The following is a 27,135-nucleotide window of genomic DNA, read 5'->3' as shown; positions in this document are numbered from 1 at the left end:
GGTGGAAAGACTGATATCTATTGAAAAGCAATACATTTGTGGGGAAAATACAAAGGTCTTGTATTATCAAGTGAAGTCTTGGGGAAAGTTAATAAATTGAATTTAACAGTACTCAGAGGGGCTAACTAGCGGAAAATGCAGTTTTATGGGAAGCGGCTGATATATCGAACCCTGCAATTTCTCCATGAGATTAAACCAGGATTCCCTTGCCAATGTTTTAGATGTAGATCAACTTGAAGTAGCAGATTGCTGTCCTGTAATCTGGCATTGTGTAGATCTTCGAGATTTCTGGAATGCAATTTTTCAGATTTTGGAGCAGGTTTTTAAAAACAGTTTGCCCCTAGTGCTTTGCTCTTACCATTGGGATATGAACCCAAACTAAAACTATCTTCTACATATCAAAAGCTGATGTATGTTTCAATGCTGGCAGCCAGAACTCTGTTGTTGCAGAGGTGGAAATCAGAATCAATCTCTTCCAATGGAGAGTGGATTGGGAAAATTAAGGATTTGAGTAAAATAATTATTAAACGCTACTCGATGTGGAGGGAGTGTAAGGTTTAATAAATACAGGGCCAATTTTTGGCTGATTAAAGGTCCTGGCGGGGTGTGTGGGAAAGGGAAGTTTACTTAGCTGTCTGCGGTTCTGGGAGCAAACATGTGAAATTAGTATTTCTGCTCAGTGAAAAGATTGTATGGATTGTATTCTATATGTTTTTTCCCGTAAAGTCACGTTTAGACAGGGATTCATATAGTTCAGGAATTGTTGGTGCTAAAGACACTGGACTATATAACACTTCCTGTTTTATTAGGATAAACTGTATGAAACTGAATGAATATGTTTGAAAAAGTTTGGACCAGTATGGGATGGGATGGGATGGGATTGTGTGAAATTACATGAAATGAACTTGTCATTTTCGTGGTATTTTAATCTAGTTTAAATCTGGATCTAAAAAATAAAAAAAGGAGAGCGAAGCAATAGTTTGGCGTGACAGGGTAGTCCGCCTGAACTATGTCCTGCAAACTTTAAGTAAACCCTACAAAGCAACACACTCTATGTATCTCCCAGTGTTGTCCTCCCACACTTTTGTGGCAGTGTAATAAATGGCTACCTTACTAATACCGTCAAGGGTCCTACACCCAAAGTCACACTGTATATACATAGACTTCTGAAATGCAGGACTACTGTTGAGAATACCAATAATAATTGCTATTTGTAAAGCGTAAACATACATTAAGGGTTGCAAGGCGCTGGGGGTCATCGGGGAGATTAAGGGCCTCATGTAGGTAGCCAAATACCGGTCGGTAACGGCCGATTTTCGGTAATTATACCGTTACCGACCGGTATTTTGGCCATTGGTATGTAGGGGGACAAACTTTGCTTTCGGAATTTACCGAATCGGTAATGTTACCGAATCGGTAACTTTTCCGAATCGGTAATTTTACCGATTCGGTAAATTCCGAAAGCAAAATCGAGATGTAGGGGGAGTGTGTGTGTGTGTTTAAGAGTCGGTATTTACCACCAACTTATAGTTGGTGGTAAATAATGAATGTATGTGTAAATGCATTTTTACGCGCGTAGCAGTGTGCAATGTGGCATACATACATGCCCTTAGGGCATGTATGTGTGCCACATGTGCACACATGGCCGAATCAGGGGTGCAACAGGGTGTCAATGTGACACCCTGCCACCCTTGTATGTGTTCCCCCCATTACCGAATCGGTATTTACCGATTCGGTAATGAGGCATACCTTCCCATCAATGGGAAGGTATGCCTCATTACCGAATCGGTAAATACCGATTCGGTAATTACCGACTAGTAACGATTCGGTAAAAAATACCGACTCATTACCTACATACCAGTTACCACTTCTAAAATACCGATTCGGTATCGTTCGGTATTTTAGAAGTGGTAACTGGTATGCTACCTACATGAGGCCCTAAGTGAGCTATTGCTCAGAGTCACATGATGCTAAGCTGAGTTGCAGCCAGGGATCGAACCATGAGCCCCGTGCGTCGGAGTCAGCTGCTCTGGCCGCTGCACCACACCTCTCCATTGAAAACAGTTTAACCTCTCACCATCAGCCTACAACAGGGGTTCTCACCCACTTCTATGACCTGCGCCCATACGAATTGTTTGATTAATGTTTGCACTCTCTACAAAAGTCTCACCGGATTCCTGTTATGCATACAGTACATACTTTCCTTCTTTGTCACACCCCCTGAAATGTCACCGCGCAACCCCTGAGGGTGTGGGCACCACGAGTTGGGAACCCCTGGCCCAGGACACTGACTTTGCATTTGTAGCCAGTGATGGAAGGGGCGGGAATATATTTACATGGGACATGAACCTTCAGAACTGTTTTTCTATTTCTCTGGCATAGCGCTGATGGACCATTTGCTCCAATCAGAGGATGACAAAGTTCCGCCTCAATAATCCTTTGCATTGGGTGGAGGCTGCAGTAGCGTGGCGGACAGACGTATATCCTGGTGTAGTTAACTGTCCATTTACCCATTGAAGACCAATGAGATAAGAGCACTATTTTGTTTAACCCATTCCATTTAATTTTCTCCAGCATCCACCCCTGTGTTGAGTTGATTAATCCTACAGTGCTGCTCACTACACAATTTTGGGTAATCTGATGGCACTTGTAAAGAGCATGAGAAATGTTCTGAGGATCTACTCTGATAAGACAACAGAAACCGAAGCGCACATGTGAATATTCAATGTTTTACATAAAAATGTAAGCTTTCCATTGTTATTTCGTTTTCGATTACTGTATTATTGTCCGCTAAATCCACGACAATCACTACCTGATGTGCCTGGCAGTGGGCTCCATTAATAAGAGAAGAGACGAACGAAATAAAACAATATAAATGGTTTTACTTTTAGAATAGATCACTCAAACAAAATGATGGCACTTTAGAAACTTAATGGACATAGCCAGCAGACGGCAGCTGAGAAAGAATCAGTGTCCGACTGGCCAATTTTCCCTCATGATTAATCAACTCTGAGAGATAACTGCAAGTGAAAACTGGAACAGGCGCCTGTCTCCGGCATTATCGCATCTGCCAAGCAGACTCCCACCCCGGCAATACGCGTTCCTGAGAAGCACTGACAGAGACGGACGTTTGAGAGAAAGGTGCTAGTGACTGAGGCGAGTTTAATAGTTGGGTGGGTGGGCACAGGACTCAGTCATTGCCTGGCTAATTAACTGAGGGGCAGATTTATGTTTCCTGGCGCATCCCTGCAAATCAGCAAGGATGCGCCAGGAATGATGCGTCACGCAAGTTTACCCTTGCGCCACACATGATGCGCCGCATTTACAATACGGCGCATCATGGCGCAGGAATAAACAGATGCGTGACGCATCCGATGGCGTAAGGTTGGCGCAGTGCTTCAGTGGCGTCGCAACTCCAGTACTGTTCCAACCTACCCTATCCCTAACATGGTGCGTCAAGCCTTACGCCTGCTTCAAGCAGGCGCATGGTTTTGGCGCATCAGCGTTGGGAAAGTGACTCAGTCAAATCTTATAGATTTGACTGAGTCACTTTTCAGGGGTGTTCCTGCGACGGAACGCCCCCCCCTCTGTCGACACGCCCACATGAAACCTGACGCAGGTTTTACGTGGCGCAGGGCTTTACATCGTGACGCATCTCCATAGATGCGTCACGATGTAAATATGGCGCAACGTGGCGCAGGGTTTACACCGCCGCTGCGTCACAAAAGTGACGCAACGGCGGCGTAAAAGTGGCGCATCTCCAATATAGATCTGCCCCTTAGTGCGAGTGTTAAATGGAGTAAAGTAGAAACGAGTATTCAGCTAGAAAAGTGTAGCCACGCGCATGAGGGGACCAGCGCGAAAAGTCAGAGATGAATAAGGATTACTGACATGTGACTAGCAAACAAATAAAACAAAATAACGACAAGTATATCAAAGCTTTAGCCCCTCAATAATAATTGAAAGCTCAAATTTGGAGCCGAAATGAAAAATGAAAAATGAAAATACTAATTTCATGACATCAAAATATTATCTAATCCATAGATATCTTTTTGTAATACTAAGTAAAGTTGACTAGATTAAGATAACATATAGAATTATGGATGGGTAATAGTGTGTTACGGGTATGTTATTCACCAAGGGGTTCTAAGTGACATCAAATAGATAACCAGAGCGCAGCTCGAGTTGTCTGTGATGCCCCTCAGAACCCTGAGATGAAAAACATCCCCGTAATCCTCCAATCTATAATTTTATGCTATATATGGCCCCCAAAATCATCTGCCCCAGCCTTCAACTACTGCGCAGGTGCATAGTATATTGGGAGAGATATACAGAACAGGCCCTCTCCTACCTGACATAAATGTAAAAAATAAATATCTTGCCTGCCATTCTCAACCAAAAGCCACCGCCTTCCCTGCCTTCTTCCACCTCATGGAGCCGTGCTTTCTGATTTCAGTCAAAGCAGGCAAGCAGAGCTGCGCTCTCAGAGACGCCTGTTAGCCTGGCGTGGAGGTGGTTATTAACCAATTTTTCTATCAAGTGTTGTGATGTCATAGCAAGGAGTTATGACTTTCAGAAACAGAAATACATTATAGAGGGTCTCTATGAGAGCCATACATTACGGTAGTGATTTGCTTTGGTGTTACCACTACAGTCATGCCCAGCACCATGCATCAGGGATCAAACAAATGCATGTTAGTGCTTGTGTTCACATCTCTGCCCAAAAATGCATTAGTCACACATTATAGTGCCCTTTGGACCACCAAGGATGCTCAACGAAGCTCAGCAATATAGCAGCGAGCGCTCTGGCACAAGCTCTGAGTATGCTGTGCTGCCTGAGACCCTGCTGTCAGTCTTACAAAATACAATATGGTGGCACCTGCCTTGCTTCTTGACTCACATGATCATTCAGCTCTATGATCAACAACTCTGTAACTTTAGCATGCTTTACAGGATGAGGCATTCATTAAGTCGAGCATGGACCCTCTCTGCCACATGGTGTTACAGCGCTTGGTGGAGTCAGCCTCGGGTATGCAGGACATCTGTTATTTTTTCTTCTACTCAGCAGCATGTTCCGTGTGAACGGAGAGGAGGGGGCTGTGACGGCTACCATCCTAGAGAGGCCAGGCACCCTCAACTTACTCTGCCCAGCCCTGCCCACTTTCACAGCCAGGCCAGGGACTACCCTCCCACATGTTTCAAGCTGTGATGGGCACCTCTCTACACTTGGAGGTTGAGTAGTTTGTGCAAAAGACAGGATGTGAGTATTTATTGTACACTTCACTGAACTTATACTGCTGTTCCATGGTGGTGGTGGAGGGGACCTTTTAAAAGTAGCCTACGATAGCCATTTGATGGACCATTTGCATATATTGAAGGACACATGTGTGTACATCATGCTGTACTTTATGGGATGAGCTGCAAACTAATTAAGGGCAATCGCATGCAATAAATGGAAAAATGATTTTCAGAGACCCGCAGCAGCCAAGGGGAATTTTAACCCTAACCAGTAGTGTGTCATGAGGCGCGTTTGCAGAGTGGTCTTAGCAATCCAGCCGTGGGGGACAAACTAGTGGAAAAAATAGGGGTTCCTGGCCTCCAATTACTCTCAGCATCCAAGAGGACTTAAATAGTGGTGGACGAGCAATACTATGCCTGCTCACAGAATTCCACAGAATTTGGATGATGAAGTTTGATACCCAGAAAACGGGTCTCAATATGCTTGTTTCTGGTCCAGGGAGGACCTGGCCTGGCAGTTTAGGAAGGTGGAATCTGACTGCATGGTTGCCCCCACTTTTTTCCTGGTGTTTTGCTGGTTTTTGATTTAGTCGGACTGGGATTCTGCTATTCAGGACCCCAGTCTATCTGCTTTCTCCTTAAAATGGATTGCATGTACTTTAGGTACACCACAGATTGGATCCTGAGGCACCCTTGTGAGTCCCTAGTATATGGTATACTATGTACCCAGGGCATAGGTACCCCAGAGGCCTACCAGGGGCTGAAGCATGTTTTATGCCACCCCTGGAAAGCCACCCAAAATGACACCACAGGTCTGCTACTGCAGCCTGGGTAAGGTGGTGCATGCACCCCTTACTGGGGTATAGGTTTATTATACCTCACCTATCACTGCACATACAAACCTATCAGTCACTCCTATGGCAGGCCTTATCAATCCTGAAAGCAGAGTGCTTGCTTATATGTGAGAGGGTGCCCAGGCATGAGCTAAGCTCCTCTGCATCCTTCGGAATCTCTCCTCCGGGGTTGTCAGTGGTGCAGTCTGACCATATACTCTTAAGTGCATTATAAACAAACGGTAAATGCTAACTTTGGACTGGCTGCACGGAAACATGTCGTGTTTGGTGTCAAACACCTTGGAATCATACCTCCACACCAGTAACTGGTGTGGGAGTATGATTCCACCCTTCTAGAGGGAGAGACATGGCAGTACTGGTATACCCGGTAGAAACTTAACAGAGCCCTGGCATCACAAAATGGGTGCTGCAGCCACAGATACAGGTCTGGTCTCCTGCTGCTGACCGAAACTCCGGCAGGGGAGGTATGGGCAATAGGTTTCCTGTCACAGGGAGGTGTAACCACCTCCCAGACAGGGTTATGTGTATTGGGGCTGGGTGGGAGCACTCTCTGAGTGCTTTGAAGTCCTGCACTGGGGGCACATTTGGTGTCCCTATGCATAGTCCAGCACAAACTGGTTCAGGGGCTTCCAGACCCCGCTCTGGCACAAAACTGGACAAAGGAAATGGGTGTAGCCACCCCTTTTTTCAAACCCTCCCATAAGTGGGTCCCAGAGCTAGTCCAACCCCTTCCTTAGGTATAAGAAAGGAATCTCTGTGACCAGAACTTTAGATATCCCTGGACGAAACTCTGAAGCTGAATCCTGCAACTTCGACGCTCTACTCAAGACTAGAGGACTGAAGAAATCTCCCTTGGGGTCAAGGAGTGACTCCCCTGCTTGGCAGGCACCAACAAAGCATTTTTGCCGGTCTGCATCTCCAAAGCTCCCGCCAGACTCCAAAGTATTTGCAGCCCAGGAAGAGGATCTCCAGACATCTCAGAGACCAACCCGTGTCCCCAGCAAAGTTGAGACCCGCAACCCTCGTGAGGAGCGTGGAACCAGAACTCCTGGTCACTGTGCACTTTTGCAAGTGCATTAACTTTTCGACGTCTCTTGAAGTTGTGCTTGGGCTTGCTTGTACCCCCTACCTCAAGCACAGAATCCACTGAAGATTGTCGGCCTAGTCACCCTGAGTTACCTGTGGGCAACCATTTTGTGTTTCATCTTGAGGTCCCTTTGTGATCCCTGGTCCGTCGACTGGTGGGTCCCTGAGGAGGTAACTTTCATTTTCTTTGGACTTCCCTGGTTGCCCCAGATGTGCCCTGACTCCCAACCAAGTAGTGAGTCCCACAGACCTTGCTGGTCTGCACCGAAGCATCTTTCTTGTTTCTGCGTTGGTTGCTGTTGCCAAGGCTTGTTGTGTCCAATCCGGGCACCGATACTGCAGCACTCGACATCCTTTGTGGGACAGCTTGAATCCAGCTCTTAGTTGTCATCGATGCCTCCTGGTCATCGTGGCTGAAGTGTCAAGCTTCACCTTCTTCACCTGAAATCACCTGACATTGGTGGGCATCTGCCTATCGCCTTCCTGGTCACTGGCTAGTGACCCAGACTCTGTCCCCTCTGCTTTCAGGTTCTTCTCAACTTCAATCCAGGCTTGGATCTCTTCGGACACTTCGCATCTTCCCGGCAGCAGCACTTCTTTGCCAGCTCCCATTGAAATCGACAATGCGACCAGAAACCATTTGACACCTATGCACCCGGCTTCCCTGGGTGAGGTAACACAAGTACTCTGGTGCTCCCATGGGTGTTGGCCCTAGAACTTCCTAAGTCCCAAAGGGTTTGGTCCTAGTTCGTTTCTAAGTGTCCCTAATCTTTAAAACTCTAACCGCGACTTTCCCCATAGAAGCTAACGGGAGCTTTCGGCTGTGTTCTCACACTGCACACGGCCCCCGTGGGTCCCCTGTGTCACTACCTTGGTTGATTCCTTGGGGCCCCAGCGATTCTACAGGCTCTAGGCCTTGTGTCTAGTTAAGTCTTGGTTCTTATACCACTATTTTAGTATATGGTTTGGCTCGCCCCTAGGGCCTGACGTGTATTTGTGCTCATTACTGTCATATTTGAAGTGTAACTTATGTGTTTTGACCTCTAGCCTCATAAAGAGTCTAGGAGGGGGTGTTTAGAAATAAATAAATATATTTTATACATGTACCTGGTGTGGTTGTCTTTCATTTAGGCACTCAAGAGATTATAGACTGGTAAAACAAGCTGCTTTACATTCCTTCAAGACTTAGTCTGAAGGCTGCTCTCCATAGCTACCACAAGGATAGCTTTCAACAAAGGTTGTCTTTAACCTATAACCAATAAGGGATTGTTTGGACTGGTACAGGCTGGTACCAGGTCAACTTCTCACAGACAGTTCGAGCTCGACTATTCCCATGGGGAGCAGGATCACTGCTGATTGGCATATGGCTGGGTCCAAACTGGCACGTCGTGGTGAGAAAAATAATGATGGATTAAACCCAGATCTGTTACTGGGGGTAAATGTTTGATTTGTTCAGCATCAGTTTTCCACATTAACAATCAAATATCTTTTTTGTTAACTTCGATGTAAAGCCTAAGGTAATGTATCAGCTGCAAAGACGTGTATACTTTGGAAGTTGCAGCTTTGAATCCGAAATGGAATTTTTTAAGGTGGTACTTTTGCATATATGGTGCATAATTTCGCTGATGGGATGAGTCCTACTAAGTTGATACGTAGGCCCAGTTTTACAAAGGTCTGATGCAATGTAGCACAGCACCAAAAGTTGCTGTGCTGCATTGCATGAGAGAGAGAGAAGGACAGCGCCATATCTACAGAAATATGGCATTCCCTTCCCCTCTCACTAGCGCCGGTGCAGAATTATGCACTGAGTACCCCGCACACACCTTTGTGCCATAGTGCAAAGGTGTCTGCGTGAGTCTAGCATAGGTTTGGTACTGGAAGGGTACTATATTTATATGCTTAGATTGACTTTACAACTTTTCCTAAATTGTATGTGTGCTCTGCAGTGCAGCACACAGGCAAAATCTGAAAAGAAAGGAGAATTGAAAGCATTTCTCCTTTTAACGCCTGATTTGAAGTGGTATTAATTTTTGATGCAAAACACAGTCTACCTTTGTTAGTAAATGGGGATTTGTGTTAAAGCCCATGAGATGTAGCACAGGAACACCTATGCACCATCCATAGAACACCTCCTTGATGCAGAGTAATGCAAAGCAGCACTTCACTCTGGTTTGTGTTACTATTTCTTACAAACCAATACAAATACCAATTTGCATCGAATTGCAAATTCCCAAAAGGATTTTGCGCTGGGTCTGGGTTGAAATGTTGACTCAAACAAGTTTTAAATCCTTGAAAAATCTGGGCCTTTATGTTTTTTGTCTGCCTTCAGCTTCAATATCAGGGCAATAGCTCTCTAGGATTACTATGAGATGCTAATTTACAACATTTAGGCCCATATGTATCAGGCCCTTGCACTGCCCTTGCATCGCTTTTTCTGAGGCAACAGAGGCGAAAACAATTAAATATATATTTATGAAGCCAAACAAAGCCACTTTGAGTGGCTATGAATGGCCTCATATATAAGGAGTAAGGCAAGGCAGTGCAAAATGTTGCATTGCCTTACTATGCCTAGGGAGGTGGGTGTTTCCATGCAACGCCCATTTATTTCGACACATTCCCAGATTTACAAAACTTAGTAAACCTGGGGATGTGCGAAAACCTTACGGCTCAATAGAGGAGGCACAAAAAGGAGAAATATCACAATTTCTCCTCATTTTTCCTCTTTCTATGTATGCTGCATTCTGTGTTCTGCAAGGGTGCCCGTGTTGGCCCTCTGTTGCCGAAATAGTGCCAGCGCAGGGGGAAAGGACAGGAATGCACTGTATTCCATAAACACAGTACATTCCTTTTCTTTTGACGCAAGGCAGTGCAGCATGGTGACTTGCTGTGCTGTCCTGAGCCAAAATCTCATAAATCTACATCACAACTTATGTTTTATTAAATTTTGTCAATATTGAACTTTCTCAAAAGCTTTTTTAGGAAAGGAGCAGCAAAAGTCATGTAGCCGTTGCAGGTAAAATGAGGAGCTCGCTGGATGAAAGGTCTGTTCAAAAAGTGCAGCACTGGGAAATTGTATTCCCTGAGCACAAGATTACAAAAGATGCGCTTGTTAAGTTGCAGCATATAGACTGTTTTTTTCCAGTAGCTATAGAAGCTCATTCCTGACTCGTGACATATGTCACCCTGGAATGTGAACTTGTCAGAGACATCACAGAATTCTGACGTGCTATTTCATACCTAACTGTGCCAAAAAAATTCAGGACTGTGCCAGTGGGTGATTACTAAAAGGATGCACCTTTTCTTGGTGCTGATGGTGTGGCAAGGTGTGGCATGTGTTACATATCAGATAGGGTCTCCAACCCCCTACTCACATTTTTATGTGCTCTTAGGACAGGCACTTGTTTATTGAAGGCCTGTTACTTTCACTACGAATTTCTTACAAAAATCTTGATATTGTACCCCATCGCTCTGCCTGACCTTTACTTCTTAATGAAAAGATAGCATTTTCAGGAGTGGCCCTCCAGATGCCTCTAAAACATTTTACTACGCATCTAAACTAGACCCATTATCATGTTTGTGGACCATGTAACAACCTCTCTATGCCCACATCTCTGACATTATTCCTCTATCTACCTGGAGGACCCTCAGAAGTACCCTCTTCCCTTTCCCTGTAAAACTGGGAGAAGGTCACTTTAAGCTTTTTACAGCTTTGCTGACTTTTGCCTTGTATCATTCTCATGCTAGTTTTATAAATTAAGGAAAATATTTTGGGGCAGTGCAAGGGGTCTCGTAAAACAGAAGTAAGTCATAGAGTAAGGAGTGGGATTTTCTTTCTGCCCTCGAAACACTCGCGATTGGGCAAAGTATTTCCAGGAATACAAAGTGATAACCGGCATAAGGCAGAAAATGTAGATTTTCATCAGCATTGATGGACAGAAAATCTGATTTTATTAAAGACACGGAGGCTAATACTATGCAATCCTCTTTATTTGCGCCACCCACAGCAGCATTGTAAGAACATAGAATACAACAACATTCTTTTTAACATATTAAAGATCTGGAACCTCCATGACTCTTCCTTCTTTTTATGCTGCATTTAAACGAAAACATAAGTCCTTAATAACTCCACAATAACATCCAGGAATCAATAAAATTCAGATGTGAATGAGATCCATCTTCTTCTTCATTGTTGACCCCGAGCTGAAAAATAACAAAACAATTACCAACAAGGGAAGGGAGAGGAGGGACAATATTAGCCTCCGTGTCTTTAATAAAATCCAGATTTTCTGTCCATCAAAGCTGATGAAAATCTACATTTTATGGCAAGACCGGAGGCTAAGATTATGCAAGTTCAAAGCCTGTCAACTAAAAAAGAACTTGCATGTATCACAGGTTTAAAATAAAATTTCCTAAAAACAGAGTCATTAGACCAATCTGCACTTCTAAGAATATCTTGTAACGCACCCCCTAACATAAAGGCTTTAGACGCCAATGCACTCCTTACTGAATGTGCACCAAATCTATTCACATCAACACCTGCGTTCTTCATTATCTCTTTCACCCATTTCGCCAAAGTTGGATTTGAAACACCCTTGTGAGGTTTTCTATATGAAATCAACAGCTGTTTTTCATTTTCTGGACGAACAAAAGATGTCCTCCTCTCGTACTCTTTCAAACAACGAACAACACACAAACGTTCATGTCCATCAAAATATGGATGGAAAATGCTATCAGAATTAGTCTTTGTTCTTCTGCACAGATAAAAACAAACACCTTCCGGATTAAAAATTCTTGTACCTACATCCAAAGCCCTGACATCTGAAACCCTTCTAAAAGAGATAAGACACAATAGCATTGTCAGTTTACCACTTAAAACTCTTAAATCTAGGCTACTATTGCATCCTAAATTCTCCAAATACTACAAAACCTTTGAAATGTCCCAAGTAGAGGAATACCTATCCACTGGGGGCTTAGAAACTCTTACACTCCTCATTAACCTTTTCACTAAAATATTCTGTCCTACAGAAAAACCATCAATCAAATTGTGTCCAGCTGCGATAGCTGATCTGTGTACATTAATGGTTCTGTATGCTAAACCTGAGGTAAACAAAGACGCTAAATAATTTACCACAAACACTACATCCACTGAAACGGGATCATAATCCCTCTCCAAACATCAGGGTAACCATTTCTGCCAAGCCAGTCTATACATCTTCCTTGTTCCCGGAGACCAAGATTCTTTAATAATTTGACTAGCTTCATACGAAAGTCCTGGCACTTCCCAGATTCTCCTGAAATTCTCCAAGCCATTAGTCTCAATTGTCCTGAAAGCACCAACTCGTGATACTCTCCCTGAGCTCCTTTCAAAATTTCTGGGAATGTCGGAAGGAGGATTGGACAATCTATTGACATCTTTAAAAGAATGGGATACCAAACCTGAGATTTCCAAAGAGGAGTTATCAACACCATCGTCTCCATCCATCTGCGCACCAACACAGTCACTCAGGTTATCAACACTAGGCCTGGGCAAAAATTTCGTTCCGTTCGCGGAAATTGCGATAATTTGACATTTTTGCGTTCCGCGGAGAGCGCGAAAATGTCAAAAATTCCGGTTTCCGCAGCTTGGCGATAATTTGTTTCTTGCTCGCGCTGTAAAATGATACATTCTCGCGCGCGCGCGATCGCCTTACCTGAATCCCTGCGTTCGCCGACAAGTTTTCTTGATCCGGTCGCGTTCTCCATGAGATGTTGTATTGTTTTTAGCCATTTGCGCTGTCTCGCGACAGTTCGCGCCCGCAGTGACGTCATGCGTCGCGCGATCACGTCTTTCTTCTCGCGATCATGCACCGCGAGAACAACTCAAAACAAGATGGCCGCGCCCGCAAGCAGCCACATGGGTAAGTTGGCGACCCGCAACCATGCAGAAAATCGCGCGAACATGCCGGAAAAAAACTTCCGCATCTTCGCGATATTTCTGCTTGTTTGCGATAATTTTAAACATTCTCGCGATAATTTGCGAAGGTTAATTCCGCAAATTCCGCCCACCCCTAATCAACACAAAAGGAGGAAAAGCATAAGGTCGAAGGCCCCTCCAATCCTGCCTGAAAGCATCTATCCCAGCAGATTCTGGATCCGGACACCAACTGAAAAACTTTTCCAGTTGACTGTTCCACCTGTTCGCAAACAGGTCCACGTAACAAGGGCCCCACAACTCCATTATCCTCCAGAAAACTGACCTGTGTAGAATCCAATCGCTGGAATCCGTTTGATTCCTCAAAAACCAATCCGCCTGTACATTCTTCTGACCTGGTATATATTCCGCTTGAACCAATACATTCTGATCCAGACAATATTCCCAAAACACTCTCGCAAGATCCGCTAGATCCCTTGATTTCGGACCCCCTAACTTGTTCACGTATCTTACCGCTGAAATATTGTCCATTCTCAGCAATACTGAACACTTTGCCTTTCCTTTCGTGAAACTCTTTACTGCAAAAGACCCTGATAACAATTCCAGACAATTTATGTGTAACTTCATTTCCTCTACAGTCCACATACCTCCTGTCGAAGTTGCACCACAACGAGCTCCCCAACCAGACAAACTCGCATCTGACTCTATTATTAACTCCGGATTTGGTCTGAAAATTGCTTTCCCATTCCATGCCTCCATATTCTTTAGCCACCAGACAAGTTCTGATCTTGCCTCTCCAGAAAGGGTAATCTCCTGCGAATATTTCCTTCCACGCCTTAAATGACTGCTCTTCAGTCTCTGAAGGGCACGATAATTCAAAGGTCCTGGAAAAATAGCTTGAATTGTTGAAGACAACAGACCTATAATCCTTGCCAACATTCTCAAAGAGAGAACATCTAATGACAAAACCCTTCAAATTTCTTTCCTTATCTTCTTTATCTTGTCCATTGGCAATCTCAACTGTCCCTGAACAGTGTCTATCAAGAATCCTAGAAACTGTGTTTCCTGACTCAGAGAGAGACAAGACTTGTCCCTGTTCACAACAAAACCCAAACTCTCCAAAAGATCTATAGCTAAGTTCGTATGATTCTCCACTCTTCGCTTCTCTTGGTCCATAATCAAAATGTCGTCTAAATAAATAATTACCCTTATTCCTCTCGTTCGAAGGAAGGTAACAACTGGTCGCAACATTTTTGTAAAACACCATGGGGCCGAAGATAGTCCAAACGGAAGCCAAACAAACTTCCATAACCTTCCTCCCCATCTGAACCTGAGAAATCTCTGGTGCTCTTCCCAAATTGGAATCGTAAGATACGCATCTTTTAGATCTAAACGTGTCATCCAATCCCCTGTCTGAAGTATATCTCTCAACATATGCATACCTTCCATCTTGAAATGATGATATTCCACCCAATCGTTCAGATTCTTTAAGTTTATCACTGGTCTCATACCTTTCCCTTTCTTTTCCACTAGGAAAATATTGCTTACAAAACCTGTACACACTACCAATTCCTCCACAATTGCTCCTTTCATTAACAACTATTTCACTTCTTCCTCTATCATTTCTGACATTTTTTAATCGAATCTTATCATTTCTGGATAATGATCTTGTCTCGGTTCTTCTAAAAAATCTATTCGATACCCTAAAACTGTCTGTAGAACCCAAGGGTCCCTTGTTAACAAACGCCAATTCTCGTAAAATTGAGCAAGTCTACCGCCCAACCTTGCAAGGGTAACAAAACGGCCTTTCCTTACCTGATCTTCTTGCTCTTCTGTTCCCTCTTGAACTTCCCCTTTCTCTTTGAGGGTAGAAATTTCCTGGCTGGTATCCAGACTGTAGCTGGTAATTATAGTTGTAGGGCCTGAAACCCCTTGAATACGAGGCCCTTGTGATGCCTTGGCCTCGGCCGGGAAAACGACCTCTACTTCTCCCGTCCCCGCCAAAAACTCTACAATCAAAGACCTTTTAAATTTCTCTTTGCGATCTCTGTAGAGAACTAAATGCACCCACATATTTACTCATTTCCCTAATAAATTTCTCTCCAAAAAGCATCCCATTTGCCTCCATACCACCTTCATTGTTTGCTAATTCAGCCAATTTTGGTTCTCTTTTTTTAAGAAGAGACTTTTCCTCCTTTCCACTGAAATAGCTGTGTTGGCATTTCCCAATAAACACACAGCCCTTTGGATCCACTCCCTTAGCTCTTCTACATCCAAGGTCTTTTTTCCAACGTAGGCCTCTTCTGCCATGTCAAATATCTTTGTAATTGGACCCGTTAGATCCAAAAGCCTCTCTTGGCACATTCTTAAACCTTTATCCAGACCCTTCTTTGGGTCTCTTCCACCTTTCCCTATAAACGCGATTATCTTCGCGTCTAATTCTGGCGTCATAGCAATTTTATTTTGCAGACTTGGCCTTGGACATTCTGAACGGAGCCTTAACCTCACGTCCTTCGGTATTTGTTTTCTAAACTATAATTGAACGTACTCTGCAACATGAGGAGCCGGGCTCCATTCAGGTGACAACGGGCGCTTCAGCAACATTGGGTCGAACTTCGACTCACCTAAAGGGTCTTTGACCTCAACATTTCCATCATTTTTATTTTTTGTTTAATCCTCTTCATTTTTTCTTTTCTCTACTACCTTCACTTCTGAGTCAAAATCTGAAGAGCAACTTATTTCTATCCCCGCACTACCCGAAGACTACTCACATATGATGGTAGTATGCCTTCTACCACTCTGACCTCTATCAAGGTCCCCTTGTGTGTCCTCGACACTACCATGTTTCGCACTTTTGCGATTATCTGAGTCTGGATATGCATTCTTTGCTCTTTTGCTTTTATATATTTCCATTTACACATTCTTCCTTTTCCTTCTCACTTTCCCAGATTTCTTTCCTAATATTGGACCCTCTCCTGCGGACCAAAATTGTTCTTCCTGTGAGGAATGAGAACCTCCTCTTCTCAATTCATCTTGTTTCTTTTCTATTTTCGAATCCAACTCATTCGCAAACTTACTCAACATTAATGAGATCCTTTCCTCCATATTCAAACTTCCCTGTGTACATTCGTTCCCCTCAGACATATTTTCCTTTTCTCTCACAATATTTTCCTCTCTAAAAACTCTAATCTCAAAATTACTAAGTTATTCTCCTCCTTTAAAATTCCAAATTCCTTATGAATTACTTTATCTGACTTTAAAAAAATATGTTTCCCCTTTTTTTTTTAAATAATGATCTTAACCTCTACGAATTATTCCAAACTATTTTTTCTATTCATCAAATAATTTTATCTCCTACACAGTTCTGCTTCGCCGTCTTAAACTATCGTTTTCCTCTTCGTTCTGTCAAATTCAGCTTCACGTCGCTTCCTCGAGCTCCGCGCATGCGTGTTAGCTTCACACTGCTCCCTCGTGCTCCGCGCATGCATCGAATTAAAGAATTACGTATTCCTCCCTGCCGCACTCCATTGTGACGCTTCCCTCACGCCTTGCAACTTCAACGGTAAGCTCCGTTTTTCAAAAATAAATTTCCCTCTTTCGGTACTTCCTAATTTTAAATCTACACATCAATTACCCATTTCTAACCACCAAACCTCTAACTTTCGCTCGTCAAATATCTTGATAATTCACCCACATCGATCGCTCGCAATTGCTGCTCACTCAGTTACATTAAATCAAATTTTCCTTGCATGACAATAAAAACGTTGCTCCCAACGTTCTTCGTTATTCTTAATCAAATTCTTTTATATCTTGATTCTTTAAACTAAAACATATAATTTGTTCATAAAACAATATTAAACTACCACACTCTCTCCATACTTATCCTTTAAAATTCATTCTCAATTTTTTAATAATTATATCATGTATACTCATACGTTTCCACTTAAAACCATTCTAACACACACTAAATAAACTCTTAAAGGAGAGCCAATGCATGCATGACTTAACTCACGGGCAGCAGCAAAAAAGAAGAAAGAGTCATGGAGGTTCCAGATCTTTAATATGTTAAAAAGAATGTTGTTGTATTCTATGTTCCTACAATGCTGCTGTGGGTGGCGCAAATAAAGAGGATTGCATAATCTTAGCCTCCGTTCTTGCCATAAAATCCCATGAATACCGAATTGAAGGACGAGCTGTTTTGAAATATTTTAAAATATCAGGAAGAATGGGCACCCCATAAAGACAGAATAACAAAGGACTCTGCACGTCCCTTGCTGCAGTACTGATTTTGTCAATGTCAACATAAGAATTCTTTCTTTTTTACCTTGCAATATATATATATCTGTGAGCAAGGGCATTCTTGTCCGAAACGCGTCAGATTGCAGCTCTTAAATAAATAACAACAGTGCCTATATCTGGAGGATTTGTGTCATCTCTGTTCGCCTCATAGTCTGTGGATGGAAGTACAGAGACTTCGTTTGTATATATGAAGGCTCCAGGTTACCCATCCGGATGAGACGCACTCGGGACACAGTGGTTTAGCATCATGCTTTATTTAAAGTACGGAAACAATGTTCTCTCCGATAAATGTGACAGCCGCTCAGTAGTTCCTGAGAAATTCAAACAATAGAGGTCAAAAAATCAATTTACCATAACAAACTTTAGACACGGATATAGCAAAAACTACTCAACGGAATTACACCAAATTTGGCAAAAAGGTACTGTTTGGCTCAGAAAGCGTCCTTTTTTAAAGATGGTGTAAATCCGTTCAGTAGTCTTTGAGAAATTAAGAAATAGGGGACGTGGCTTGGCACCCGAGTCGAATGGTGGCGTGTGGGTGAGGCTCCCGACCCGCCCGGAGGATTCGGCGTTTCGCGGCAGTTCTGCCGCCCGGCCGGAGGTATGCAGGGATACATGAAGCTTTATAGCCTGTTAGAACACGCTTAAAGACCTTGGAGCAGCGCTCGGACACAATAATAGAGAGAACGTGAGTCCCCGTCGCGGCTGCCATTTTGTTTGTTTTTTAGACGCGCGTTTACACGCGTCCTCTCCAGATGCTGCAATTCTTCTTTTTGGCACCTATTAACTCTCTTGCTCTCTCACAAATATTTTAGAATCTGCCCTCTGGAATGTATCTCCTCAGATACCCAATTACTTGGTGCAATTTTTATGGGTGACTTCCCACACTGGTTTCCTCATTAACATCCAGCTGACGGCTATTTTAAGCTTTTTTGCTCTGTTTGTCTATGCAGCGTGAACAAATAACAGCGTTTTTTGTCACAACTTACTTATTCCATCCCCCTTTTCTGCTGGTGAAATTCGTTTTGTTATGGTTGCTGTACTCTGGGTTATACCACCCTGAGAGACCCTTTATTTCCTCAGTTGAAGGATTTCTTCACCTCACCACCCCTGGTTTGTGATTTCTTAGCGGGCACGGAGGTTGCTTGAAGATTGACTGGCATTATTACCATTACTTGGGAAGGCGCTTTTTACACACCCTGCTGGCTTGCTCCATTGCATAACATTTTGCATCGTCTTATTGCAAGTCTACTTTTCTTCGTGGTATATTGTCTCCTTTCGCCTTCTTATTACACAGCCTGCATTAATACAGAATATAAGGAGTGGGCTTTATGGGCAGAACGAAAATACCCCACTCCATAAATTCCAAGCCAAAACACATCTTTATTAAAAATTCGAAAGTTTTCTCTGAGTTCTCTAAATTAGCAAGCTCTTCAGACTTTTATTCTCAAAATTCAGACTTTGCGATGGAGCCTTCGTCAATAGCTCAAGGGAAATCCAACACCAAACGCCTAAAGAAAGACCCTCCGTCACCACCCAAATCAACTTCGCCTGTGTCGATGGAGCTACTCTTAGAGGAAATAAGAGCTCTTCGACCTTTCATGGAAGAAACTAACACTAAACTACAAACTCTAACAGATAACTGGTCCCAGCTGGAGGCAAGGGTCTTTTCTGTTGAACAAAACATCTCCTCATTTAAAGAAACGTCAGCCAAAGTCTCTCATCTTCACTCTCAAATATCCACGCTCCAGAAACAGGTCGAGGATTTGGAAATAGAAGGAATAATCTCCGTATTTACGGCCTGGGAGAGGGTCTTAAGGGGACGGACTCTATTTCCTTCTTCAAATCATTCCTCCCGAAGGTGCTCCACATGCCAGATGGAACGATCCTCAATATCCAGCGGGCACATCGCTTAGGTCGTATTCCATCACAAACATTGTCCTCATCGAGACCAAGAGGTGTTATTTTATACTTCTTGGAATACACAGATTTATTAAAGGTCCTCTCAGCAGTAAGAGCGTCGCCGAAGATTACATGGTCTGGCTCCTCTCTGTTCTTCGCGCAGGATTACGCCAAAGCTACTGCAAACCGAACATGCAGACTGAGCTTCGTTCCCTAGGAGCCAGATATGGCCTTTTTCATCCTTGTCTCTTTAAAGTTACACATAATAACAAAACAATTGCTTATGAAGATCCTTTGCGGTTGCAGAGCTATATCAATTCCCGTAAACCGATTGCCATGGATTCCTTTGGTCCTACCTCTTCTCTTAATACTTGATGGGACAACATGTTATATTTGTCATTTATATTGCTGTTATACATGATGTGTTTTCTTATATTCAAGAGTGGGCCCTTTAGAGGGTCAAGGTTTTCTGACTTCACTGTTGTTGTTGACCTTAGATAGGCCTTTTCTTTTATCGCTTATCTTCTTCTAATCTCCTTATTAATGTTTTTGCTTCACTTCCTCATATTTATTTAATGTTTTTCCTATTTTGCCTCCGCAGATACTCCTCTCGTGTTTCATGATGTCCTCCCGGCTGTCCGTTTAGCCGATCCCTGGATGTGTCGTCCATTCCATGTGGCTCCACCCTCCCTCTCGTGTTCACTCGATTCCTTCTTATGTAGGTATGTCATCCCCCCACTGTTTCCATTTCCCAATTCTATCCATTCTATTTCGTTAATTTTCCCTAAATCACCCCTTTCCCTTTTATTCTGTGTGTTGTTTGACCTCCTATCCTTTGCATCTCACGTTTCAACTTTTCTCATGATCCACTACTTTTCATTCTTAAGATGGCTTATTTCTAACTTCTGGTGCTGCCTATTTTTCTTACTCTTCATCTGTTTTTGTTTTTTCTTACTAGATCACAGCTCTAGCTTTGTTTTTTTCCGCTTTTTTCGTTTTTATCTGGGACTTCAGACATCATCTCTTATTATTTTTCATTTATATTCTTTTTCCCATCTGAATCTCTATAACTCAGCTTTTGTTTCGCTACTCTTCTCTATTCTTTTTTGTGTTTATTCCACTAAACTATACATTTTCATCTTTATTGTTAATATTATTCTGTTATGCCGCTGAAATTAATTTCATGGAATGTTAGAGGATTGACTTCCCCCATAAAAAGACAAAGAGTTCTGTCTCATTTAGCTAAGTTAAACGCAGACTTAATATTTTTGCAGGAGATTCATCTCGCGGAAAATGAATCGTTAAAATTGAAAAAAGGTTGGGTGGGGGAGGTTTTCTACTCCAAAGGTGATGGTAAACGTAATGGAGTCATGATACTATGTCGCAAGTCGCTTACATTTAAGTTCATCTCACAGGAGTCTGACGCAAATGGTCGTTGGCTTAATCTTAAATTGATGTTGAAGAATGTTCCAGTCTCTCTATTTAATATTTATGGTCCGACTGGTGGGGATGCCTCCTTCTGGTTCTCAATTAATCAACAGCTTGCTCTCTGTATGGAGGACAACTTCATACTAGCGGGTGACTATAATCAGGTTTTTGATCCTTTTGTAGATAGGAACTCTAAAGTCTCATTTAAACCCCAGAAATCCTTTGTTAATGCAATTACCCAACATAATCTGCTAGATGCTTGGAGGCTGTGCAATCCAACCACTAGAGAATATACTTTTTACTCCCCGGTGCATCAATCTCAAACGCGTATTGATTACTTTTTTATATCCCATAGTTTATCACAAGCACTTACAAAGGCAGAGATAGGGCCTATATTATTATCAGACCATGCACCAATTTTAATTGATTTAGATGTTCTGCCTAAAGTTAATACCCCTAGAAGATGGAGATTCAATAACTCCCTCTTGTTAGATCCAACATTTTCCTCTTCTTTTACTGCCTTTGTTGAGGAATACTTCTCCATAAATGACACCAACTCTTTATCTTTCTCCATCATATGGGACGCCTTTAAGGCTTCAGCAAGAGACTTTATTCTGCGGTTTGTGGCTCGTAAGCGTAATATTGCACGCATGCGCTCAGATTCTTTACTACAGCATATAAAGAGACTGGAGCATTCTTTTTATACATCCAATTCGAAAGCTGTTCTTGATACCCTTATAAAAGCAACATTACTTTTTAATAAGGAATCAACTGAAAATGCTTCATTGTACTTACTAAAATCTAGTGCTAAATATTATGGTGGGAAGAATAAGGCAGGGAAAATATTAGCCAGTTACTTGAAAACAAAGCATAACAAACTGAACATTGATTCTATTTATGATAGTAATTCTACTTTAAAACTTCAAGACGCAGATATTTTGGAAGAATTTGCTCTTTTTTATCAGTCACTATACGCCTCTTAAACAGACCCTTCTAATCACATACTCTCAACCTTCTTTTCCTCGCTAAATACTCTTCAACAAATCACCCCCGCTTTGTCTTCATTAGAGAAAGACATAACACGACAAGAACTTTTACTTGCACTTCAGCATTTAAAGAAGGACAAAGCACCTGGACCTGACGGTTTCACTGTCGAATTTTATCTTCATTTCTCTAAGCTATTGCTGCCTAAATTGTATACTTTGATTAGCTCTTTTACTGCTTTGGGAAAGTCAGAGGGTTCCTTTTCAGATGCTCATATATGCCTAATCCCCAAAGAAGGTAAAGATTTACAGCTCTGTAAAACTATATGCCCATTTCACTTGTCAACATAGACTATAAGATCTTTTCTAAAGCACTGGCCCTGTGCCTAGATCCCATTTTGCCATTCATTTTAGGCAAAGAACAATCTGCTTTTGTAAAAGGACGAGTTATTAGTGATAATACTAGACTATTTTTTAATATTCTATCTAAAGCCCCGCATTTAAAATATTCTTTTGCAGCCATAGCACTAGATGCTGAGAAAGCATTTGACAGAGTTGAAAGGCATTATCTCTTTTACACCCTTAAATGGTTTGGCTTTGGGCCTAAATTCATCTCCTTAATTTCCCTTTTATATTCCAACCCACGTGCCGCTGTCTGTGCAAACGGTCTCATCTCTTCCTTTTTCAATCTTGGTAGAGGAGTACGTCAGGGCTGTCCCCTATCCCCTTTTCTCTTTAACCTAGCTCTTGAGCCCTTTCTTTCGAGAGTTCGTCAGAACTCGCATATACATGGTTTTCAGGCGCCAAATGCCAACATCAAACTCGCAGCTTATGCTGACGATATTTTGCTTTTTGTCTCAAATCCTACTGAATCCATTCCCGCTTTTTTAAAGGAAGTTCAGGACTTTTCTTTGATTTCAGGATATAAATTGAATAGTGATAAAGTGAAATTTTACCGCTGACTAAATTTACCTTTAAAACTGAATTTACCTCAACCAACTTCGCTTGGAAGTCATCACATATCATATATTTAGGTTTATATTTTAAATCTACAATAAAAGATACTGTAACCCTGTGTATGAACAACTGCTTTCAAAAAATCTCAGAGCTTACTACTAAATGGCACCCTCTTTACCTCTCCTGGTGGGGCCGTTAGATACTATAAAAATGATGCTATCCTCCATAATCTTGTACACTATTTCCAATATCCCAGTCCCAATTCATGCAAAAATATTTAAATCTATTAATTTAGTGTTATCCTCTTTTCTTTGGAATGATAACAAACCCAGGTTATCGGCCTATAAATTAACACGTCCTAAAGCTGAAGGAGGTGTTAACTTTTCCAATTTCTCTTCTTATCACAAAGCATTCTTATTACGACAGGCTTCATATTGGTTACTCGACTCCACAGCAGATTGTCCTTTATGGACATCTGTAGAACGCTTGCTTCTGTCCCCATTTTCTTTTGCTGAATATCTTTCTTTTTCTCGTAAACCTCAAAGACTATCCACTCCCCTATTTAAACTCACTTCCAAACTTCTCTGCCCTCTATATCCTCTAACTCATGATACTCTTGATTCCTTTTTAGCCTCAACTATCTGGCACAATAAGACTTTACTAATACGTAATAAACCCTTCTATTGGAAAACATGGAGACAACGTGGCTTATTATGGGTCCACCAATTGTTTTCAAAGGATGGCTTCATTTCATTTCCGTCACTTCAGAAGTCTTTTAGTTTGCCTGCATCTTGTATAACTAAATATTATACCCTTCGCACTACAATACTGGACATATATAACCAACTTTCTGGTAATTCTGATGTTCTCCCCACTAACGCCTCACCCACTGGGTTATCCATTATCCTACGTACTAAACCCAAAGCTTCCACCTTATACTCATTTCTTCAATCTGTAGGAATATCGAGGCAAAAATCCAAAACTGAATTAGCTTGGGAAACGGATTTCAATGTCGTCTGGTCCTTACCAACATGGAACAAGATTTGGATCAAAATTTGCGAAACCTCACGAACAGCAAGCTTAACACAAACATTGTTTTATGTATACAATAGGATTTTATTCTCCCCGCACTCTTTGAGCATTAGATTCCCCACAGTACAAACGAATTGCTGGTCTTGTACGTCTCTTGATGCCACTCTTTTTCACATGCTTTTTTCCTGCCCTCCCGTACATAAATTCTGGACCCAGGTTTGGTCTCAAATTAACCCAATATTTGATACAAATTTCCCATTCTGCGTAGGAGACATTTTCTTAGGGAGTATCTCACCAATATGGGACAATTGGGACATTAATATTCAGATTGTAGATCTGTTAATAGCCGTTGCCTTTCAGCAAATTACGAGAAACTGGAAAGACTTTGCAAAAATTTTGTACAAAGCATGGTGGTATGATGTTTGTCATCATCATAGACTGGACACGTTTTTGCTTTTCCCTTTCTGCATGGCTACGAAAAGACTCCAGTTATGGTCGCCTATTACTACTTTTTTTGACAAGTGTGTTTTACAGCAAGTTTTACAACTCCCATCTCAACAAGAAGTTCTCAAACCCCAATGATTTCTACTATGATCTCTCCTGTTGCTCTTCTAGCTCTTTCAACAAATTGTAAGCTGTATCAGTTATAATTTTCTTTTGCTGTACTCTAGTTTCGTATTCTCATTTATGTATTTATACTGAACACCTCTGTACTACATTGCTTTATGCTTGAAACTATGTATCGTTTTATGCCATCTTTTTCACCTTTTACTTAAATAAATGTTTTTGTGAACATGATCCAAAATGACTGTACCTGAAATAAACTACAATGTTTCAAACTCAAAAAAGAAATTAAGAAATAAAGATAGTGATATATAGAGGCAAGGAGGATCCGCGCACCCTCCCGATCACCCGGAAACCTGCTCTCTCTTTCAAAATCCAAACCACATTGCTTTTCCACATGGGGAGCTGCATGTCAGCAGCTCCCCGTGTGGAAAAGCAATGCCGGCTCCCACAGGATGCGGGTAGCTGGCAGGGACCGTGGGGGAATTGGGACTCCCCCCACGGTCCCAAACGAGGTGGCCAGGCCCTGGGGGATGGGGTGCCTAGGGCCAGAAGTGGCCAGGGAGGGGGGCCACTCGGTCCCCCTCCCCAATAATCATTTGAAAAAAAAACATAATAATAATGCATAGGCCGGCCCTGGGGGATGGGGTCCCCGGGGCCATAAAAGGCCTGAGGAGGGGGCCCATGCAGCCCCCCTCCATAGTAATTAAAAAAATATATGGCTATGCCCCGGGGGATGGGATCCCTGGGGGCCTGGAGTTGGCCACGGGAGGAGGGCCCACGCGGCCCCCTTCCCGTTAATAATTATTATTATTTTTTTTTAATTGGGGGTCAGGCCTTGGGGGATGGGGTCCCCGGGGCCCCAAACAGTAAAAAGAAGCGGGCCACACAGCCCCCATTACAAAATAAATCCCCCAAAAAATTAACACGGTCGTGCATAGGCCCTGCCCCCTCCAAGCAACACTCTGCAAACGCGCCCTGTGGCGCGTTTTAAGTTGGGTAATTAATTCCCTGTCAATACTGGGGGTCCCTGGTGGCCAACTAGCCCACCAGGTACCTCCAGTGAGCGCCACAGGGCTGCGTTGCAGAGAGGTGTTCAGAGGCCACGCCCCCTTTTACATCTCTCTGCAACGCAGCTCTGTGGCGCTTACTGGAGGTACCTGGTGGGCTAGTTGGCCACCAGGGACCCCCAGTATTGAAGGGGATTAATTCCCCAACTTAAAACACGCCACAGGGCTCGTTTGCAGAGTGTTGCTTGGAGGGAGCGGGGCCTGAGGTGACATGTGTGCAAACATGCCCTGTGGGACGTTTTAGGTTGGGGAATTAATTCCCTTTCAATCTTGAGGGCCCCTGGGGGCCAACTAGACCATCAGGTACCTCCAAAAAGTGCCAGAGGCCTGCGTTGCAGAGAGGTGGTCCAGGCCTCACCCCTTTTTGCACTTCTCTGCAACGCAGCTCTGTGGCCCCTACTGGAGGTACCTGGTGGCCTACTTGGACCCCAGGGATCCTCAGGATTCAAGGGGACTTTATACCCCAACTTAAAACGCGCCACAGGGCGCGTTTACACAGTGGTGAAGGAAGGGGGCAGAGCCTGAGGTGACATGTGTGCAAACACGCCCTGTGGTGCATTTTAAGTTGGAGAATTAATTCCCCTTCAATGCTGAGGGCCCCTGGGGGACAACTAGCCCATCAGGTACCTCCAAAAAGTGCCAGATGCTTGTGTTGCAGAGAGGTGGTCCAGGCCACGCCCCTTTTCACACCTCTCTGCAACGCAGCTCTGTGGCCCTTACTGGAGGTACCTGGTGGCCTAGTTGGACCCCAGGGATCCTCAGGATTCAAGGGGACTTTATCCTTCAACCTAAAATGCGCCACAGTGTATGTTTGCACAGTGGTGAAGGAAGGGGGTGGGGCCTGAAGTGACATGTGTGCAAACACGCCCTGTGGTGCATTTTAAGTTGGGGAATTAATTCCCCTTCAATGCTGAGGCTCCCTGGGGGACAACTAGCCTATCAGGCTCAAATACTGTTTGAACATGCTTGTGTTGCTATGTGGTAGCACATTCAAGCCACACATATTTGCATGAACAAGCAATAGCCCAGACCTTTGTGTGCCAGCGCTAGGAGGCATATATTGGGAGATACGGTGCATTTCTGCTGTCTCCTTTTCACATAATGCAACACAGCAACTTCACTTGCTGCTCTGCGTTTGGTCGTAAAATTAATAAATCTGCAATCCTAACTGGTCTCTGCACAGCGTAAGGTGGAAACAAGTCACATTACATGCATATTCTTTCAAATGCTTTAAAGGTCAGAACACAGTAAATGGGCCATAGATTAACATGAGGTTATATTATTCTACACTAAAATATGCCCATCAGAAGCAAGAAATTCCCTATGAATCATCAAATTGTTTCTTCAGTTGTTCGATTTTCCTTGATTCCACTATGCAGTTATTTAAAAAGAAATCCACCAATTATGTGGCAGCATTTTTTCCACAGCATCCGGACATCATGCATTGCTTTTTTATTTAGGTTTTTGTGACGCACTACAAATATTTTTTATGAATTATATGGTGCACAGCCATTAAAAGACCCCAAACAAGGCGGATGCTTTCAGTCGGAAAATAATGGTCTCCGCACTGCAGCTGCTAGCATCCCGAGAAGTGAGCAGGTAAGAAATCCGAGCATTTCATCAGAAGTCTGAGCCCCATGCATGGGATTTTATTTTCAGGCAGTGTAAGTGTGGGTCTGTTCTCTTCAAGGCAGGTTCTATTTATGTGCCTCACTGAGTCTCCATTAAAGAATGTGAAAGGCTTTGATTGGGATTTACTAGGCTTGAAGTACATGTGCCTATCAGGTCTTCACAATCCTTTTCATGAATTA

The sequence above is a fragment of the Triturus cristatus genome, chromosome 2_2 (assembly GCF_964204655.1).
Source record: "Triturus cristatus chromosome 2_2, aTriCri1.1, whole genome shotgun sequence".
NCBI classification, from domain to species: Eukaryota; Metazoa; Chordata; class Amphibia; order Caudata; family Salamandridae; genus Triturus; species Triturus cristatus.
Note: the sequence above shows the minus strand (reverse complement) of the source record.